Source organism: Canis lupus, chromosome 15 (genome assembly GCF_003254725.2).
Source record: "Canis lupus dingo isolate Sandy chromosome 15, ASM325472v2, whole genome shotgun sequence".
Lineage (NCBI taxonomy): Eukaryota > Metazoa > Chordata > Mammalia > Carnivora > Canidae > Canis > Canis lupus.
Genome location: NC_064257.1, coordinates 37,271,855 through 37,291,779, shown reverse-complemented (window position 1 = coordinate 37,291,779; position 19,925 = coordinate 37,271,855). Strand labels below are relative to the sequence as shown.

At 41.2% G+C, this 19,925-nt stretch overlaps 2 long non-coding RNA genes across 3 annotated transcripts in view; one reads left to right on the top strand and one right to left on the bottom strand.

The window, feature by feature from the left end:
- The window catches only part of LOC112654405 (uncharacterized), a 231,175-nt gene that overhangs the window by 53,461 nt on the left and 157,789 nt on the right, over positions 1 to 19,925 (bottom strand). The gene's annotated exons all lie outside the window — the stretch shown is intronic.
- Positions 1 to 19,925, top strand: part of LOC112654406 (uncharacterized) — an 80,693-nt gene that overhangs the window by 57,942 nt on the left and 2,826 nt on the right. The window contains exons 3-4 of one of the 2 annotated variants that reach the window (XR_003133012.3): positions 18,268 to 18,290; positions 19,133 to 19,219. This is a non-coding gene — a long non-coding RNA (uncharacterized LOC112654406). The remainder of the gene's footprint in view (positions 1 to 18,267; positions 18,291 to 19,132; positions 19,220 to 19,925) is intronic. The other variant, XR_003133011.3, reaches the window with a different exon arrangement.

Below are 19,925 nucleotides of genomic sequence, written 5' to 3'. Positions count from 1 at the left end.
CTTATAGAGTTCTACAATTTATAGTAAACTTTTGTATATATTAACTCCTCAGATTGTAACAAAATCTTACTAGAGAGCCAGAGTAAGAACTAATATCTCTCTTTTCCTCTAAGGATAAAAAAGAGAAACCACAAAATGAAATAAAACAAAATTAAATTAGACAATTTCCTCAAGATCACACAGGTTAATAATTGGCAGAATTAGAAATAAGACTCTGATTTTGGGCAATTATCTAACACTGCAACTAGAATTCTCTGAAAAAAATACCATAGAAAGTGTTGAGACACTCCAATTAGTGACAAAACAATGTTCTTAGACAAATTATTGCAATTGAAAAAATAATCTGATTTTTAATTTCTTAAATGTGTATTGTTTACTTGAGATAGAAAAGCCATCTAGAATAAAAATTATTTTAAACAATAAGAATAAACAATTTCAAGATGGCATTTGGTTCTGAACAAAGAACTACAATTTGAGTTTTATTTGGCATGCGAGGCAGAAAGGCATAAAAGATGAATTACAGTCTCATTCTCTGAGTACAAATGGAATGTCCCAAATCAAACTGCTCTTTTGAATTCTATGAAGAAATTTAGAAACAAATTAACCATGTGGAATATCAATAAATGCACTTCTGGTGAGGGGGCTGAACTCCTGGGCTCAGAGACATAGAGACATGAGAAATCACTATTTGTTAGAATGGGCAGGATGCTTTAGTGTGGTGCCATTTTGCTTGTGAAGCATTATCCAGCCAATGTCATATCTGCCAGCCCCTATCTGTCCATAGAGAAGGGTACTTAATGTTAGTTCCATAGAGAGCACTTGGTTATATGTTGTTTTCCCTTTGACCCAAATTAGTCCTTTCTCCTCCTTACCCGCTCCTTAAGTGTTTATCTTGAGATTTCCCTTGGTCTCCAACCTCATTCATTTTCTCTTAGCCTTTCTGAACTCTGAACAAGAAGTACTACCAGAGGTCAGACACAGAAGCTGTCTGGGCCATCCTGCCTAATTCTGATGCCTACGTCGTGATTCCAGACTCTTCACCTTACCTAAAACTACTGGTTGTCTGGGATGTGCTGAACCTGGCCTTAGTTACTTTTTTCTTTTTCTTTCTTTCTTTCTTTCTTTCTTTCTTTCTTTCTTTCTTTCTTTCTTTCTTTCTTTCCTTTCTTTTTCTTTCTTTCTTTCTTCTTTCTTTCTTTCTTTTTCTTTTTGTCTGTCTGTCTATCTTTAAATTTTATTTATTTATACATACATACATAGGAATAGGACACCTTGTTTATGCCACAGGTTGGCAAACTATGGCTTATAGGCCAAATCTGGCTTATAGACTATTTTTGTGAACTGAGTCTTACTAGAATAAAAACAACCTCGTTCATTTTTGTGTTGTCTGCGGCTGCTTTCACAATACAATAAAAAGAGTTTCTTATTTGCGACATAGACCATATAGTCCACAAAACTTAAAATATTTAATATATGGACCTTTAAAGAAAAACTTTGCTGACCACTCTACTATACTAACAGAAACCCCAGATGTGATCTTCTGTTCATATTGCTTCTCCATTTCCTGACCTTCCAGCTAGGCCTGGTACTACCCACAGCTCTCATGGTCTGCTCTATTCAGAGATGACAACCCATTAGTTGGCTATCACTGATAACCAGGTAGCAGAGGTCAATTACCAAGAACTGTGTTGACTTTTCTTTCAGGATTGATTCCAAGAGGAGAGGCTAGTGCTTCTTTTGTGTTCCTCCAAGAGATTCTTCTGCAAACTTGGGTTTATCTCTCACTTCCATTTTTCTTTAACTTTCTAATCCACCTCCACCCAGTCTCATCAATCTGCTCTCTATGGAATAGGTCCTCCTGAGGTACCCAAATCAGGATATCTCTCTTGGGCAATACCCACAACTTCTAAATTTTTTTCTCAGTCCTCTCCTGGTTTCTGAAAACTCTTGACCTTGGAGAAATTCTCAGGAAAAAAAAAGGCATTATAGTGTCTCAAGTGCCAGTATAAGTATGAATGATTGAAGGCCAGTTTAATATGTTAGCTTTTCTAAGGTAGTCATGCTTTAAGAGAGTTTATTGCCTATGAAAAGTAATGGCCCATTTAAAAGAGGATGTTTTTAGTTCAAGAGGGAACCTTCTTAGCATCCTTCAGATTTCAGTAGAAAGTAGCCACTTGCTACTCTATGTGTAATGACCTACCTATCACCAAGACTTCTACCAACATCTTCAGTGTGGCCATTAAATCTACTAACATCTAGTCTCAACTCTTTCCAAACATCATCTACAACCAAGGGAATATACTGGTCACTTCTGTATTCTTTCCGCTTAACGATCTTATTTTTCTAGCAGGAACGATACATTTCTTTCCACGAACTGATGCATTTCATCTCCTTAAAGTTGTTTTGAACTTATTTCTCCCAGATGACACACACTAGATGTAAGATTCTTATGGGTAGGAACCCTTTATTTTTAAGCTTTGAATCTTCATAGGCGAGTACAATGCCCACGAATAAAAACAAATAATCCTCACCAATTCAATATACTCTTCCATGTCCTTGAACATATTTGAATATACCAATACATTCATCCTCAGCTTCTCCTGCTTCACCATCTCCATTCAGTGCTGTTCTTCTCAATTCAAAACTGGCAATGGAAGAAACATCTCTTGTAAGGTAAATGATTTCAGAAGTGCTTTTCATTCATTTTGAACATCTTGGTATTTTCTGTATGAAGAGGCTATATATAAGTCTCCTCAGAGAAGGTTTCCAAGCATTGTTTCCTTATTATCACACTTGTCTAATACAATGCTTTAAACACAGTTCATGTCTTCTAGCCTAAGATCTATTTTTTTTTTAAGATTTTATTTATTTACTCATGAGAGACACACAGAGAGAGGCAGAGACAGAGGCAGAGGGAGAAGCAGGTTCCCTGTGGGGAGCCTGATGTGGGACTTGATCCCAGGACCCCAGGATCATAACCTGAACCGAAGGCAGATGCTCGACCACTGAGCAACCCAGGTGTTCCACCTAAGATCTATCTTAAAATCACAAGTTTAAAAAAATAAAAAATAAAGCTAAAAAATAAAATCACAAGTTTGAGATGTTTCAAAGATGTCTTTTCTATCAAAAAATGACTCATCTCATGTCACTTCTGATGACATCACACACTCTCGGTTTAGCATTATTCTTTGTCTCTTGTAAGGTTCATCTCAGAACTATGACAACTGCCTCCTAATAGCTCTAGTTGCTTCCAACTTTAATATATTCTCCATATGGCCACCAGAGCTATCCTGCTAAAGTTGAAACAGGTTGGAATGCCCTGACCTTTCATATCTACTTAACTGAATCTTACCAGTTCTTCAAGAATCACCTTATATCTCTATGAAGTCTTCCTAAATTTTCTTACCAAAATTAATTTCCTTGTTCTCTAAATTCCATAGCCCTGCACGTCTTCATGATAGCAGATTTGAAATTCTGAAAGAATACACATAAATACATACATAGGGACCAATAGCCAAATAAAAAAGAAAGTATCAATAATTAATTGAGACAAAGCATTATGCCCCAATTCAGAACTATAGTAATACTTGGTTGCAGTTTATAGATTAGTCCCTGGGCTTAAGGAGGGCCTCTCTCAGTTAAATCTCAAGAGAACTTCCAAGTGGCGTTTGAGGAGAAAGAATACTGGCAAGACAGTGGGGATCCCTTGTGGCCAGTCTTGGCTTGAAATCCTCCTCAACCTAACCCCCAGTCTCATAGAGAAATGAGAAAGAGGGGAAAGGTCCGAGGTATATGTGTGACAACGCAAAAACAAACCTACCATCTAGCAAATGGGATCTAATTAGTATCTTGTGATCCTACCAATACGATCAGTATTTTCTATCCTAGGGAGGCTTAAAGGAGTGGGCACATGACTGTGGAAAGGAACAGAAATTTAATCCATGTTCTTTTATTTCCCATCTTTTTATCCTATTAACCTGTGAGACTTTATAGCCAAAGTCCATTTTCCATGAGAGGCCTGACTGCCTCCTTGGAGAAGGAAAACAAGGTAATATCAGGGAAGTTGGGCTCCCATGACATTTAACTCTGTTTCTTTGTGCTCCAGAACTAAAACCAATGACATTTTACTTGTGGCTCTCACAAGTTGCTAAAAGTGGGAGAAACAGGACATTAATTAAGTTAGCTTCAAGATCATACTATATCCTAGGCAATATTTAACTGCCATTCTATTTCCCATCTCAAGCTATACTCACTATATATTGGGATAATGTCTTTTAAAGTTTATGAATCTTCCCTTCTCTAATATTTATTGAGCTTAATCCCAATTTATACTGAGAAGTCATCCTCAGCTTTGGCATTTAATCAGGTTTTCTGGAGGTTACACAATGATCATTGCATGACAGCATGGCTCAAGCCACATGATGCCGGAGGTATGCTAATACCTTAAGTTTGAGTGCCCTCCCATTCAGCTTCCCCCAGAAAAATTAAACCTCATTGATAAAAAGCACCTGTTCTGGTTGTCTCAAAGTTATTACAGTCTCATAGCAAATAATTTCCCCAAATTATTCTTGGTCATTTAATTAGAAGTAGCCAGAGATTGCTTCACACAGATGTTTACTCCATTTTTATATTAGAATTGTTTATGGACATATCTATCACCCTGATTAAACTAGATATTCATTGAAAGCAAAGAATACTTTATTTATTTTGGTATTCCTCAGAGTCCTGGTGTGGTGCTTTCCATTTGGTGGGCACAAGATACACAGCTATCAAGGAGATAATGCAGGAGGTTTTCAGTTGTTAAGCTGAACTCCCCGGATTTGGTCTAATGCTTTTATTACTGGAAACTACAATCAATTTCTTGAGAACTTTGGGAATGAAATGCTTCCCCATCTGTGGTAACTTTTCATTATCATCTTGATCCATGTGATTACTGGCTCTATCGGCCATCAAAAAGATCCAGAAGGTCCAAGGGATCAGATACAGCACCACAATGATCAGAACCAGACCCTAACCTAGTGGAGTGCCTGAGAATGATAGAAAAAGAGAAAAAAGGAGGGCTCAGCCATAAACAAGATTGCTATTGTGTGTTGTGCTTTGAAAAGAGGAATAGAAAAGCTTGAGTCATTCCAGAAATGATGCCTGATTTGATAGAACTTTCAACTCTCCAATTTATTCATTATAGAGAGCTGTGTAAAAAAATTACCCTGAAACTTAGTGGCTTAGAACAACATGTATTATCTCACAGTGTCTGTGAGTCAGGAATCCAGGTGCAGCTTAGCTGGGTCTACGGGCTCAGGATGTCTACAGGCAGTAATCAAAATGTCAGCCTGAGCTGTAGTCATCTCAAGGCTCTACTGAGGAGAGAGGTGCTTCCAAGCTCAGTCATACGGTTGTTGGCAGGATTCACCTCCTTGCTGGTTGTTGGACTGAGGGCTTCTGTTCCTTTGGGTGTTGGCCGGAGGCCACCTTCAGATCCTTGCCACTTGAGCCTCTCGACAGATTCGCTCCCAAGATGGCAGCTGGCTTCATCAGAGCAAACAAGCAGGCAGTACCAGAGAGAGCACAAATGAAACAGAAGTACCCATCTCTTTGTAAACTAATCTTGGAAGTAACATCCCGTCCTTTCTGCCATACACTATTCATTAGAATTGAGTCACTGTACTCAAGGGGAGGACATCACACAAGGGCAGGATACCAGGAGGCAGAGATAATTAGGGGCCATTTCCAAAGCTGCCTACCATATCCACATTCAGGTATAAATATGTGCCTCCACCATTTAGCCTTCTTCCGGTGCCCTAGTCCTTTCTTGCTCAGTCTTATGCTATTCAGGACCTACATCAAATACCTGGCATTCTTAATAACCACGCTGGAGCCCCTTCCACTTCCACGGCTATGGTAAGGCTAACATCACATTGTGACAGCTGTGAACCATCATGCCAGGGAGCTGTCATGCATTATTTCCTTTCAGATTTTGGAGAACTTTAACTGTTTACATGTTTTAGTCTCTGGTTCCAAGCACAGTTGTTGTTTCCATTGGAGAACAGGGTGACAAACACTGCCAAAATACAGGCTTTAACATTAATATCATGTTGATTAAGTTTTTCTTCACAAGCAAGAATGGTAGTAAAGGTCTCCTGTGAGTTTCTTTTTGCATTTTTTGATTACATTATTGCATTGCTTCTTACTCAGGGCAGAAACTCAAAAATCTCTATGCGGAAATGTGTCTCCACCAAAACGAAGATTTTATTCCAAAGCATTATCGTATAGAAAGTAATGCTTCTGATAAAGGCCTTTGTGTTTGCTTGCTCTCTTCAGCACAAATGAAATGAAGATTAATCTTACTGCAACCTAAGCCAGAAATAATACTAATGTTCCTTCTATTGCATTGCTTCCCACAGAGCCACGCAATAAAAGCCCCTAGTCCTCACGTCCTCTGTGCTATCTCACAAGTGACTTAAAGGGACAGTCTGAGCTCATATTAATGCCGGCTTCCCATTGCTAGGCCACCCTTAATGATCTTCTTGTTATATATTAATTCTTCAACAACAGCTCAAAAAACAGAGAAGTAAAGGGAAGCCAACTGTGGGATATAAGGAAGGACTTGGCAAATGTCTTGACTCACCTATTGAGATTATTTTGAAAGGATAAATAATCATCACAATAAGCCAGTTCACTTCTGTACAGATCAGTCCCTTCATTGTCCCAACCTAATTAGAGTCATTTGTATTTAAGGAGATATTGATTTTGCATAATGGTTTTCCCTGGCATGACACACATGACAACATTCTCCTCACTTAACTTGGACAACAATCTTGTTGACTGATGTGCAGAAGCTCATGCTTGGGACTTTACCCCCGGCACCAAAGCCTTAAGAAGAGTTCATGTTGCTGTTCATGGTGTTATTGAATATATAAATAAACCAAGGAAATATCAGAGGGCCAAGCAAGGAAGGGCTGCATTCGTCTGACCTCGTTGGAACCGCTGTGCTGTGGGACTCTGCTGCTCAGTTAAAATAAGTTTTGTTGGTTCTCCTCTTGGCTGGGCCTCCTCTGCTCACTGAATGGTAACTCTGGTCCATCCCGGGGACAGGTAAAATTGAAAAGTCTTTTTATTTCCATAGGCTTAAGCCAAACCCCTCAGCACAGGCCATTCCGAAGCTGAGCTGGAGCAGGGCTAATGCTGCGGTTGGCAGCTCATGCACGGCCCCTCCTTGACAAGCCGGCCGCTGCTCTTATCCACTTCAGCTGTCTTTTAAAAGCCTCCTTCTCACAAAAGACAGAGCTGATCTCAAGAGCCTGGGAAAATAGAAAATTCTCACACTGTGATGGGAAACACTGTCAAGACCTGAAACTGTAGTGAAGCACCAGACACCAGCGTGTACTCCCAGATAAAGGGAGGGAAGGGGTGTGTGTAGTAGAACCAAGAACAACAAAATTCAGAGACCAGGAAGCTGGAATTTAAAATGTGGCAGAAGGAACCAAGACCAACTGACTCCTCAGAGAGGATCCAGCCCATGTTCCAGTCACTTATAAACTAGGGTGTATTTTTTCTTCTCTTCTCCTCCGCCTCAAGTAGAATCGTGGGATGTGTGTGTGACCTCTAAGCCTGATACCCTCCACGTCTTTGCTAGGGATCAGAAAGTAGATTGACTTCTTTACTGGGGAAATTAATACTAAATGTGAAATGTTCAAGGTCTTGTTTCTGGTGTTCAGTTTTCTGGTTTGGGTGGGTACTCCATCCAATCAAGACCACAGCTCTGAGGAGGGAGATGTGCCACTTGAAATAGTTGGATCAGATTGTTTTAGGTATTCATCTTACATCCCTTTTGAGAGCCTGACAGTTTGCATCTATCCACCTGTGTATTTATGTAGTTCTTATCACCAAGGCACTCTGAAACTCAAACGATAATTTCTACCCATGCGAGGTGATTGGGATGCGTTGTCCCTGCTGATTGATGGAAAAAGTGAGCAAAGTCATAGGCAATGCCTTACTTTTGGACAAATGCCCTTTAAATAGATTTTTAAATTACATAAAAAGCAGGTTTCAAAAGCATATTAATATACATGACAATGTATCACACAGCAAAGAGAGTGCTTGAGCTTTCAAATGTTCTGGGACTGCATCTTCCAACAGAAATTGTGATTTCATTAGCATTTGCGACTAGCCTTCCAGAGACATTTGCCAAAGGGATGAAAGCAGCAAAAAAACACAGAAGCCCTTCCACGGGCCAGCACAAAGGTGCTAATTAGTGATAGTTTTCCTCTACGGGCAATGGCCCAGGATGCAGGACTCGTGACCATAGACCTATTTCCATTATGCCTAGGAAAACAACAAACACATTGAATGAAATGAAAATTTTACTTTGTGGAGCTTTATGTCAACTAATGGCCTCCAAAGCTACGAGAAGCTATTCTGCCGAGGATTATGAGAAGTCATTTTCTACAGAGGAAATTAGCCCCTGCCTGAATAAGGTGAGCCTGAATTTTCCAGCAGTGAGACTGGCTCAAAACAGAATTGATGAGTTGCAGAGGGAGGTAGGAGCAACATTCTTGCAATCGAAATAAAAAAAAAAAATTTGGTTCCCTTTAAAACGAATCTGTGCTAACTTACCTGCTCAAAACTCCTAATTTTCCTGAAGAGATTCTTCAGCGAATCAATCAATACCAGCGGGGCCCATTTATTGAATATTCTCCACTGCGCCATGCTTTCTTATCTCATTTCCTTCTCATTATAAATCTGTGAGGAAGACATTCTTATCCCCACTTTCCAGATGGGCAAGATAAGAGTCTGTGTGGTTGGATCCTTTCCCTAAAGTCACTGGAGCCTACTGTGATAAAGCCAGATCTAAGCCAAAGTCTTTGACTTGCCCAAATGCAAGTTCTTTATCCGTCTGAAAGAGGTATGGAGATAAGACTGGCCCCAGATGTTGCCCGGAGCCTAGGCGTTGTTTGAATGAATAAAACCCTCTGCAATACCGCTGAGCAATCTATAAGTAGGTTAATTAAAGAATTTATCTCTTCATTCCACCTGATACTGTGAGAGACACAGACCCAAAGAATCTTTGAAGGAGAACTGTTCATTCCATAATGATATACTGGACACCCGCGGTGTGTCAAATACTGTGCCAGCTGCTGAACCTTGGAAAGGGAAGCTTCTCAGCTCGTTTGCTCTCGCCCTGCGGCCTACGGCAGTGCTTGTGGGCAAAAGGTAGAATGGTAGAAACCCTGTTGATAGGTGAAAAGTGAATGGAGATATAAACAGAATTTGGAGAAGGAGGAAGGGTTGTGCTACTGAAGAAGACAGGAGTGGGCCTGGCTAAACCTTTGGAGAATAGATGCATGACTAACTATCCTTTGAATTTTGAAAAGGGCACATTTAGTAAAGGGCACAGAGCATGTTGTGCACTGGGAATACATTTATTCCTAAGTGATGCTTTAGGATGTAGTAGTAAAACATTGTCCCAGAAGTTTAGGTTATGCCCAGGGAGGTAGTAACAGAAGGGGTTACCGGGGCGAACCCACGAGGTTCGTTTGAAGTGGCCATCAAGGATGAGATCCATGTACTTTGTCAAGCCAACTCTGAGGGTCAGCTCAGGTACAGATTCCACTGGGCAGTCAGCAGCAGTCTGACAATGAGTGACAAGCCTTGGTTTCATGTTATTAGTTATACTCATAAGGAAAAATAAGAGAAGGTTCACAATTGGGATATCCATCACCATTGTAGGTCCACATTCAAATTAGTCTACCGGTAAATCCTAAAGCTGGTTCAAGTGTAAGGAGCTGGAAGGAGGGATATGGATTGGAGGGTGTTGAAATATGGGAAAGAAAAAAAAAATATGGGAAAGAAAAAAAAGAAATATGGGAAAGAATCCTCCAGAAGGGCCTGAAACGAGGCATGGAAGAAGCCCATTTATTTTGGTGAGACCTGTGTAAAGTTGCAGGAATGCTTTGGGTCCATTCTATTTGTGTGGGTCCTGATCTACTGAGAGCTCTCAGCTAAGAAGGGGGTCTGAACAGAATTTCCAACCATCCTCATGTCTCTCGAAAATCATAAAGCAGGCTGCTGTACATAATTCATGGAAGCTGTTAGAAGTGACCTTAGTCTCCAGTTTTCCAATATCTTATCATTTCTGGGAATTTCTAACTCATTTCCTCTCTCTTTGCACCTTCATCCCACCCTATAAGGCACACGTGAATGCACAACGTGCTCCCTCCTCATACTCTTTTCCCCCTTCACTCAACTCCCCACCTCTGAGGAGAGGACTTTAATCAGGCCTACTTTGCTATCATAACCTACCTCCTGAATTAGAGGTGTTTTCGACTCTACCCCTTCAGATTCCATAACACAGAAGTTCAAAGGTTAGAATAGAGGAAGAATTAAAACTGATTCACAAAACCAGAATTTCTTTTGGGGAAAAGAGTAGTAAGGCAATAATCTGGAAGTGTCCATAGTAGCTTCATCCCTTTATGCAAGACATACAAGATAAATCTCAAAGCAGAAAATACAACATTTGAGACTACTCTTCTAGGCATAACTGACCCTAGTGAATCCCTGGACAATATCATGTATTAACTATTTCAGGAACTGCCTATGGTGCTAACAGAACCAAGTAATTTCCACCTACTGGTCCTATAAGAATATAACTAAAATCATGGCGTGCCCAAACCTGGGACCATCACCATGAGAATGGTCAGTTTTAGGACCTTGGGATAACCAACACTGACATCCACAGAGGTCCTCTGACTTCAAATGTTCTAAAACAAGGCCCAGTGCACACAGGTTCCCAGGGAAAAGCAATAATCTTGGAGTCAAACTGAAGTTTCCCTGTGATTAAACAATCAGTGAGGTCATCACAGAAAACATGTGGTGAGTTACCAAGGAACTGTATTCTGTTTGCATAGAGAAGTGTTTTCCAGTGAAATGTCTGTAACTTGCTATCACTAATCTGTAAGCATATTACTTGAGATGCAGCTTGCTCTCATCCTTGATGAGACAGGAAGAAATCATTGTTTAGAGCTGTCATATAGCAACATTCTATGTTAACTTCCTTCCTTCTGCTTATTCCTTTGCTAACCTAACCAAATAAGAAGCACTCATAGTACAGTTTCCTCACGGTTCTATGGGTTCTTGAAAACCTATCTCTATTTAGTGAGTTTGCTTCCTCATCCATGGTGCCAGAGTGTGGATGAGTAATATCAACCAGGTTACATCTCCTCAAAATGAAAGCAAGTTCTCACTCCAGCTCCAAAGGAGACACTGAAATTCATTCACTCCTTTGGCAAATATTTGGTAATGCCTTCTATAAATATTGTGCCGTATCCTCAACATGAGATATGGTGATGAGCAGATACACGATACTCATGCCACTTAGCCTCATTAGACTTAGAGGCCAGCTAGGAAGACAACCTCTGAGTAGTTATGAGCTCTGATTATCATCAGGTAAAAGCCAAAGGTCAGGGTGTACAGAATTAGTCTGGGAGCTTAGAAAGTCTTCTGCTCCCTCTTCCCTCAAAGGAATATCTGTGTAAATTGAATTTAAATGAAGACTATGAAGTTGGGCAAGAGGGTTCTAGGCAGAAGGTCTAGCATGTTGTCCTTTTGTGAGGATTTCACTCCTCTGCAGTGATTCCTTTTGAGCAACGCCGAAGGTTTATCAGCAAGGGATAGGGGACAGGGGAGTTGGAGAACTCTATCTCAAGGCGACTGGGATGCATATGTCAAATGAAATCCTTGTCAATAACTTTCCCTTTGTACCTTAATTAATGTGTGTCGAACACTTCTCTATCTCCTGCTCAGATCTCTGTCCGTGTTCAACAATTCTGGGTAGCTTCCAAAATGGTGATAGGCGGACTTCTGACAAAAATAGTTGTTTTTTCTTTTTTTTTTCTTTTCTCTTCCATTAGCCATGGCCTCTTGCCATGTTGAGTCTCACAAATGGACACAAAGCAATCAATCACCCTTATAAAAATGTCAAAATTCATCCTTCCCTACTGTGAAATGAATACACTGACCTTAACACAAATGTAGAAATAAATTTAAAAAAAAAAAAAATCTATCCCCACAATGGACCCCTGGCTGCCACACACAGATTTCCACACATTTCAGTTTGACAAGGCTGACATTGCTGAGAAGAATTTCTTCCCTTTTTTTGTTAAGCTGGCAGCAGATAAATATTCCCCCAAATTTACTAATAAGAACTTATTTACATAGAGGCTGTGTCTGTCAAGAAGGATAGATAGGAAGAGCCATTATCTGTCCAGAAGGAAGAAATGAGAAAAGGATGAATCTAACATCATGAAGGGGGTAAGGGACACTCATTTCATATGGTCTTTAAAAACAACAAAACAGTGAGTTTTCTCAATTTACAGACCATTCAATATTTAACTGTTCCACTCAGTGTCAACGTCTAGTTGAGGCAGCATAGCTCTGAACTTGGCAGATGTCAGCTCCAGGCCTGACTCTGTCACTGGCCAACTCTGCGACCTTGAGCAGGTCAGTTAATAATCTCTCAAACTCTCAAGTTCATCATCTGTAAAACAGTCCTACCTCGGAGAGTGCTGCAGTGAACATCTCTTTTCTTCACCAGCCCGGGCATCCATTTCTACTCTTTTGGTAACAGACCTTTAATTATCTTTGGAGGAGCAGTCTTTCCACCCTCCAGACCTGTAGTTTTGGGGGATGTCCTCACCTCAGGCTCTTGGGATGGGGTGTAGGATCTGCACCTGGACTCTCAGAGCACTGCAACCCTTGGCCATGGGAGCTGCTGCAAAGTCATGCAAGGCTGGGACAATGAAACTCCTACTAAATATATTTTAGGCAAATATTGTGGAAAGTGATCTCTGGGTGCTCAAGTAACTGAGCTGATAGGAATTAGACCCAAAGCTGCTGGAATCCTTGGAGAAAGCTTGCTTAAGAATGAACCTGACAGAGACAGTAAGAGATGGGAGGTAGAGGGAGATAGATTTAAATACTGGGTCTTGCCATAGCTCTGTATTTTTTGGTTCTATCAGTCAATAATTTCTCTTTTTTGCACTGAGCTGTTTGAATCGGATTTCTGAGAATTCTCCTCGAAATAAGGATAATTTATACAAGATTTTTTAGTATATCCGAAGAGCTCCCTAAATGTGTCATGCATTGTGTTGCATGCATATGTATCTGCATGTAGTATGCGTGTTTGTATTTGTATAGGTTGCTCCCTGTAGCACCTGAAAGTTGACCAAAGAGACAAGAATCAGAAAAAATAGGCAAAGCTTCTTCCAGCCATGGCTCTGCCCACAGCTAACAGATCACTTTTCACAACTTCTCATTCACTTCTTTATACAATCTGACCACTGTTACTTGCAACACTGGAATTTAGGAAGAGAGAGAAAAAAAAAAAAAAAGGAAGGAAGGAAGAAGACAGGGAGACAAGACAGCAGGGAAGGAGAGAGGAAGGACATACCAGGCGGTGTTAAGATTTTAAAGGAAGTGTGATTGTCTTGGGGGCTTCTGGTCTCAAGTTGTGTTCTCCCCAGGATCCTATGGTTACTCTGGACCCCAGCACACTCTATCTGTGCTCCATTTCCTCTATGAAAGTCTGTTTTCAGATAAAAAATGATAACCTGAATCTGTTCAGGAACAAGGAACTGGTAATTGCTTACAGTTACTGTTTTCCTGGGGATTTGTATAAAACCAAAAACAAAAGTAACATGTTTGGGTGTCAAGGACAAAGGAGCTACTGATTGTGGAGTACCTACTGTGTGCTGGGCAGTTTACATATCTTATGCAATTCTCAGAACTATTGATGTGAGGTAGGCATTAAACACATTTTACAGATGGGGAAATAGGCTCAGAAGAGTTCAAACACTTGCCCAAAGCCACAGAACGCAAAAGAGATGAATCTGGAATGGAATCTCTGTTTAACTGACCCCAAAGCCCATGGTTTTGTTTACAGTTTTTCCTGCTGACTCTGGGATCCTGACTGTCACTGACACATCACAGTCTTTCTGGCCAGGGAGGCAGGAAACAGGATTCAAAGAGATCGAGCCAGCATCAGGATGAGTTGGTGGTAGGGCAAAGGGCAGCAGAGTGACAAAGTAGATTTTATCTGAGAAGATGAATTTTTAAATCCAATCACAGAAACCACCACAGCACTTTTTATTTTTTTAACTTCAGTTAAACGGGTTTTCTAAACTGCATACCAGCACCTAATCAGTTTGGTCCCTTTCTTTCTCTTTCCCTTTAATTTTATTTTAGGTTCACGACTTGTGTGGTTGGCTGGGGGGGCCGGGGAGGGTGAATTCTCTATACTCTGTGGTTTCCTCTCTGCCATTCTCTGCTTTCTCACATTGTAGTCTTAATTTGATCAGCAGTTATGAAAAGGAAACATTAATCCTGGGGAAAGGGACATTGTTCGTGGCCAGACAGTTTCAGTATTGCTTCTACCATGAAGCATTTTGTGCTCGGATATGAGTTTCGCCCCTTGGGATGCTGTAACTCCTTGACATGAGAACAGAAAGAGGGAATCAAGTTGCTAAGAAGTGGACAGATGACACCTGGTCCTGGGAAGGCCTGTCAGAGATTGTAGCAAATTTTAAATCCCAGTTGAGCCCCTGGGCGAGAGGGGCCCAGAAGAAGCTGCAGTAGTTGTATATGGTCACAGGGGTGCCGGTAGGGAGGGGCACCTAGACAAGGATGAGGAAAGGAGGACAAGGAAACATGAGCTCCTGCCATCCACTGTGATAGGCCAGTCTCCCATGCCGGGGAGTGTAAGCCTAAGGAATTTATTAATTATGATTGTGGCTATCATTTACATAGTGCCTAGTAGATCCAAGGTATCTTTCTAAGTGTTTCACTTGGTGACTTAGTGTTTCACTAAGTGACTACATCATCTTTATCCTTGCAGGAACCACAGAGGTAGATATTATAATGACAGATGAGGAAAATGAGGCTTAAGGCTTAAGCAACATGTGCAGGACTTGCCATGTTCTTAATCACCATGCTGTACCATCTCCTGAGTGTCTATTATGTACCAGGCCTTGGGCTAAGCTCCAAGGATACAGCCACGAATAAAAAAAGGTCAGAGAAATCTCAGACTAGTGGAGGAAGGAGGAAAATGAACTAATTATATAAGGACAGTATATAGCACAGTGCCCAGCCCATGAAAAGACATGAAGTAGATATTTATTGAATGGATGGATGGATGGATGGGATGGGTGGGTGGATGGGTGGAAGGGTGGATGGGTGGAGTATGTAGGATGATAGCTACACAGGCAGAGATAAGCATGGGGTGCTGTGGGAACATAGAGAAGGAACCAAACTCACGTAAACTAGGCGATGCTTGAGCTGACTTTTGAGCTGAGGCAGAAGTTCACTAGATATTGACAACCACCGTATGAGAGTGATGCTATATTGTGATCTCACCATCACCTTGCTCCAGCAAAGCAACCGTGAGCTTTTCCCATTATCCAGGAACCAGAGACTCTAGAGCAAAGACTACATCCCAACCCACTAAGTCTCCATTCACTCTCCTTCCCAGGGTAGCCTTTCTCTGACTTTGGTTTTCTCCTTTCTCTTCAGTACAGGTGGCCTAGCTCCCAGAAGAGACCTATATTGCTGATGAACCAGATAGCGGCATTTTTTTGACTGAGGATCATTAGCATTTTAAAATCAGAATTTTAAGTTTCAGGACCCCATAAATATCTCAAGAATCAGAACCACAATTAACAAAGCCACAGTAGCAGCATAAAATCTTACTTATGTTATATAGTACTTTATAATATCCAGTGGTATCTCAATGTGCATTATTTAATTATAGATCTTAGCCCTGGAAGAGACAAAACAAATCATCCTTCTACCATTTGACATAGATGGGATTCATGCTCAGAAGAGATGAGATAAAGTATCTGTGATCACTTCTATGTGCTGGTTCAATACTGGCTATTGAACATCCTTATCTCATTGAGACTCATGGTAGCCTAGTAAGTAGGAGTTTGTGTTCCCATGTTTGCCACTAAATAAATTGAAGCTCAAAGAGGTTAAGCAACTTATCTGTGGGCCCTGAGGTAGTAAATTGGAAAGCTAGGACTGCAAGCCAATTTTTCTCACCCTCAGTGCAGTGCTCTTTGCATTTTAATATCTTGCTTCCTCATTTCTGAAGAGATTCAGAGAGAGGACTAGTGACAGAGAATCATAACTTCTTAAAGGGTTTTTTCATAGGTTATTACAAATGTTAAGCATCTCTGAAGTCATTGCTCCACAGACCACCCGAACCCAAAGGACTCTGACTATAAAACAGGTGTGCCTGGGCCAAGGGGCAGCTTTGGACAAAACTGTGACAGATTCAAAGTTTCAGTGTTGGTCTTGGTCTCTTCAATTATCTTTCAGGACTATATTCTCTTCCATTTTTGTCTTTTGACACTCCTTCATCCCATTTAATATTATCTTGTTCCCTATTCCATATCCTAGGTGTTTTAAATAACCATATGGTTCTTAGGAAGTACGTGTGTATGTGTGTGTTGGGTCCACCCAACACTGATTAATGCTTATTAATGAACTCATTAATCTTCTTAAAATCATACCACATATGAAAGTAGCACCCACTGCCACTTGCCAGTTATATCATAAGAACCATCCACAGCCAATCAATCTGATGTCTCACCCTGGGAGCAAAAGTACCCTGAATGTCAAGACGCCAGTTACAAGTATGCTGGCAGCAACTGGACTCTGGTTGCATTTGCAATGTAGAAATGCTGCTCCCCAAGAGCTGGGACAAATGGAAGCAGAGAGGGAACACTGGGCTCAGAAATGTCCCGATGGGTTGGAGTGTCTTCCTTAGTCCCTGTAATAAAAATGGTGGCACCCACTCTCAAAGGCAAGGGGAAGCTGTGCACCTGCCAATCTAAGGGAAGAAGAATGAGGGATAAGACCAGGGGAGTTGTAGGAAGTCACAGATCTGGTCCAGGCAAAAGGAAGTCATGGGAAGCCTGGAGCAGGAGAGAAGCACAATTAGATTTGTGCTCTTAGAAGGTCTGTGGCGTCAGTATGACATTAGAGCACAGAGAACCAAGGGAGGATGAAAGACCAGTTAAGAGCCAGTGCCACAGTAGCTCAGATTAAAGATCAGGGGAATGTGAACCAAGACTGCAGCAAGAGAGACTGAAAGAATAGGAGCCTCAGAGATGGTAAGGAGAGGGTCTTACCCTAGATGAGGCCTTAGGGGTAAGACTGAATGAGGGCTCTCAGCTCCAGAGAAAGGAAAGTGGAAACCACCATCCATCGGCGAAACAGGCCCCACAGCACCTCTGAGTTCTGAGTGACTTCACCAATTGCCTGGTGTTTGCAAGCAGGTCTGTGAATGCCAGTCTGAGGCAGGAGGGAGATCGCTGGTGTCAAACTGGTTTTCTTTGCTATCCTGTCCTGATGATGTTAACACCTCTGGTCTCGTAGGACAACCTAGGGCATTTTCATTGCCATGTCTGGTCAGAGCTTCTGATTTATGTCCTGTCAAGAAGATCTATTTCCTCAGTAATAGTCAAGTTTCCACTGGTGATTTCCTTCCCCTCGGGACCTGAGATTGCAGCTAGCTCTGCTGCCTCCTGGGGCACATCACCTAAATGTTCCCTTGGAAATTGCTCCTGTAAATATTCTCAATCAAAACCCAATAAAATGTCTGGGAGCTTGTACTACCCTGAAGGCTGGGAATTGTACTAAAATCATATTCCAGAATATCAAGCAAAAGGCCCAACTCCGGCCCCATTCCAACAATACAGATCTTGGGAATTATAGCTGAGCCTTAATCAACTGAAGACACACTTCGTTGTTGAATGAAGAACATTTATCTATAATGTTGAGAGGTTTAGAAACACAGCACATGTTAGACACGCTAAAATTGTATTGAGAATAAGGGGGTGGTTTGTGAAAAATTATCATTCAGAGAATTTCTTCCTTTACTAGGACTTTTTAAAAATTCCATCTTATACTTTATACAACAGAACCTCTCAAAAGCAGATGTTCCTGAAAAGCCAATGCTTCCAAATGTGATATTTTTTAACCTTCTAGTGGTATATTAATTAGAGAACGGTCTACACGGCTGTAACAGAGAATACCAAGCAATTGCTCAAGCAAAATAAAAGGTCTATTTATTTCTTGGGGTATAATGAGCACGAGCTGGTGGGTGATCCACGCATCAGTTGGAGAAGGGATTTTTTTTTTCTGCTTTGCTGATCTCTCATGCCCTCAGATACTGTTGACAAACATGGCTAAGGCATTATTTTTGTGTTTCAGCTCATGGAAAGGAAGAAGAGGAGGTAAGCAGACTTCTTCCCGAAGATGGGACCTAGAAGTTGTCCATATCAATTCTATTCACATCCCTGTTGGCCAGAGCTTAGTTTGTGGCAATCCCTGGTTGCCAGGGAGCTGGGGCACATGGCTGCTCACTAGATAGCCAAGTGCCCCCATCAAAAGTACGGGACATTGGGTAACTTTGGCAACAGTTCTACTAAAGGGCTTTCTTCCTTAACATTACCTGGTGAGCCTTTTCCCCTGTGCTCTGGCCACACTAAATTTCTTGAGATTCTGGACATCTCCCTGATGTCTCATATCTCTATGCTAGGGTATGCAGCTCTTGCTCCCAGGAGTACACCTGTCAGCCAGCTTAACTCTTGCTCATCCTGCAAAGCCGATGTCAACTGTCACGTCTTGCATGTATGAAGAACTCCTCTGTGCTGTTAGTTCTCTCAGGGACTAGGAGGTGTTTAGGAGATACCACACCTAACAGAGCAATAATGTGCAGTATAATGCAATTTCTGCATCTGCCTCTAGACCAGGAGTTTCCCAAGTCAGGCCACACTTTACAACGGAGTCTTACTGCAAACCAATTTCATTAGAATCTCTGGGGCCAGGACCTAGGCATCAGGGTCATAAAATATTTCCCCAGTTGATCTGATGTGCAGTTAAGATTGGAACTAGCTTACAGGCAGAAATTTTATCTCTGGACTATTCCTACTTCAGGCAGCAGCTGGCGTCCTATTGACGTTCAATAAATATCTAGCGAATGAACAAATGAATGAATGAAGAATGACTTTCTGCAGAGCAGTGAAACTCGACCCCAAACAAGAATTAACAATTCATATCATTTTCTTGAACACAGAATATTAGCACCAGAAGGGACCTTCGTGATGACAGAGATTCATCACGCCTGACAGATGAGGAAACTACAAGGCTAGAAGATCTCCGGGTAAGCTCACGGCGGAGGCAGGCCTCTGGGCTTCTGGATGCCAGCTTGTCAGATGTCACACCAAAGATGACTTAGTTTTATGAATCTACCCACAACTTTGAACACAGAAGAATCCCTCTTGCTTCTAGGGCTGAGCTCTAGCTACTAGACCCCAGTGAATCGAAATAGAAACATTTGCCATTCTCTGGGTTTGTGATCATTTTAGGCTAGCTCTTCATTGTTTGGAATCTGCTTGTTATACCATTTTACTACATAATGAAGACAAATGTCCACAGTTTAGCTACAGATTTGGTTAATGACAAGATATATAATAATACAAGATAATAGGGCCAGGCCATTGCTTTCTAATTAAATATTTTTGTCAGATTCTTTCCCTCATTAATCTTCTTTTATTTGCGATGCTTTATGGCTATTTTGCCTTCCACCTTAAGTATATGTACACATGTAGTTTTAAGAACTGAAATAGTCTCCTGGTTTTTATGGGAATTGGGCTTTCTGCTCCCTGCATCTGTTTATGTGCAGACGTGTCATTGAGTTTAGGAGGGAAGACATCACACGTAACCCAGACAAGGCCTCTAATTGGTATGCTAGCCCACACAAAGCTATCTGATTGCATTCAGTAACTGGCAGGGACAGAAAGCATTTCCAAGGGAAATAATATCTCACTGTGAATCTGGGAATATCTCTGTAAGAACTGAACAGTAAA